The following is a 2,079-nucleotide window of genomic DNA, read 5'->3' on the forward strand; positions in this document are numbered from 1 at the left end:
GGGCCGCTCGCCAGACAGACCGACAGACAGGAAGTGAGAAATCACCCCCCAGGAGGGATGGCCACGCCGCCATCCCTTCTCCTCCATTCTCCTCTCGAGATCTGTGGCACACACACACACGCGCCCAGCATGAGTTTAAGCCACCAGGTCCGGGACTTGAACCACGGTCGACCACATGGGAGTCCAGCGACACAACCATTACGCGAACTGCTGGTCCCAATTTCAGGGGTTTTTATTTATCGGTCCCTAGAGGAACAATACTAAATTTTGTTTTAAGCTTTTTTTTTTTTAAGTTTTCGCCGGAGGGCGGGGCCCGGTGCCCACTGACTACAGAAACTCAGATGTGGTAAAAGGCAATGCTCTGTGAGGCTGGTGCACGTGGTAAGGTTCTGGGTTCACACCAGGGACCTTCCTGGGGGCACTGGGAATGTGTGCCCATGACCTAGGGTGGGTGGAGGCCGGGGTGAATGGTGGTGTCAGGACCTCTTGAGGGTGTTGTCAGCACCTGTCTCTCATTCATGAACAACAACAAAAAGGATAATAATAATAATAATAAAACAGGAGTAGGGGCAGCGGGTGGCATGGTGGTTGGAGTGCTCAATTCCCACATGGCTGACTACAGTTCAAGTCCCCTCGTAACTGCTCTAGAGGAATGAGAGGGACTGGGTTCTTTTTTGGGGGGATTATGACAGCTTTATTGACTGTACTGAAAAGATTAAGTGTTAGGTGGTCAGGAAAGCCATGACACATTTTTCTATGTTTTCCTCTGCAAAAATGTGTCATGACTTTCCAAAGGACCTGATATTTCTGTCTAATATGCACTCGGCATAAAACTACTTGATGGACATCTGTACCCATTTCTCAGGAGAGGACCATTCTATTTCACTAGATTAAAGCATTTTTAAAAGAACAGACGGGGCGACCAGTGAAGGCTTAGTAGCGAAGGCAGGCCTGCGAGCAGGACTAGGAGGAAGTGTCCTGGCTGACACAGAGAGGAGGGCATGTACCAAAGGTAGGGAAGCCAAGTAGGCAAGTGTGAAAGCAGGGCGCCTCTGGGAACTGCAAGGGCTTAGCTGTGGTGAGGGCTCACGGGAGAAAGTTGCAGAGGCAAGCAAGGCTTGGAGTCCTGAGAACCACCGTTAGGACTTGTATCCAGGATGAGCAGTTCAAGCTCTGCTTCGTCAATAACTGAGGAAAACGATCTGTTGTCTAAAACCAAGCAAAGGCTCTCCTCTCTGCAAATACAAGCTTAGCTTTACGAATGAGCCTTCAGGAGGCCTGTGTGTGCCTCTGTGTGCACACTGATAGTCACTTATGACGAGTGCAAACAGCTGTGGCCAACACCAGAAAGACAAAATGTCGTGTGACTGAGCGTCGGCATTCTGCTCAGAAACCTCATTAAAGAATTCACTGATTCAGGGACCAGCAGTTAGCGTAATGGCTATGTCCCTGAACTCCCATGTTGCCGACCATGGTTTAAGTCCCGGACCCGGTAGCTTAAACTCATGCCGGGTGCGTGTGTGTATGTGCCCATCCCCCGTGGAGGGTGATTTCTCACTTTCTGTCGAGTGCACACGCCCTACAGCAAAAACCTCTTCAAAAAAAAAAAAAAAGAGAGAGAGAGAGAATTAACTGATTAACATCTGTCATTATCTTTAGATAAATCACCCTAAAACACAGCACAGCTACTTAAGTGAACTGGAGGCCGGCAGGTGGGGTGGTGGATAGAGGCACTGGACTCCCACATGGCCAAGCACCGATCAAGTCCTGGACCTGGCAGCTTGTTTCCTCACTTTCCCTTTCCCACTGTTTGAATCCCAGACCTGGTGGCTTGCTTTCTCACTTTCCCTTTTTCTCTCTCTCTGATTAAATTAAAAATAGTAGCAAATTAAATAAAAATTTTAAAAAGTGTCCTAGGTTTGCCCTTTCTCTTTCTGTGTATGTGTGTGCTATAAGGCGGATGTGCTCTCCAGAGAGACGGGGTGAGGAAGGGAGAGAAAGTACACCAAGGGGGAGTGTCCACACTGCAAGCCCTTCTCCTCTTGTGATTTTTGACATGTACCTGGCATGTTTTTTTTT

The 2,079-nt window shown here is 48.6% G+C and overlaps 1 protein-coding gene across 1 annotated transcript in view; it reads right to left on the reverse strand.

Annotated features, from left to right (window-relative positions):
• The window catches only part of LAPTM4B (lysosomal protein transmembrane 4 beta), a 71,410-nt gene that overhangs the window by 782 nt on the left and 68,549 nt on the right, over positions 1 to 2,079 (reverse strand).

The sequence above is a fragment of the Tupaia chinensis genome, unplaced genomic scaffold (genome assembly GCF_000334495.1).
Source record: "Tupaia chinensis unplaced genomic scaffold, TupChi_1.0 Scaffold000646_1, whole genome shotgun sequence".
NCBI classification, from domain to species: Eukaryota; Metazoa; Chordata; class Mammalia; order Scandentia; family Tupaiidae; genus Tupaia; species Tupaia belangeri.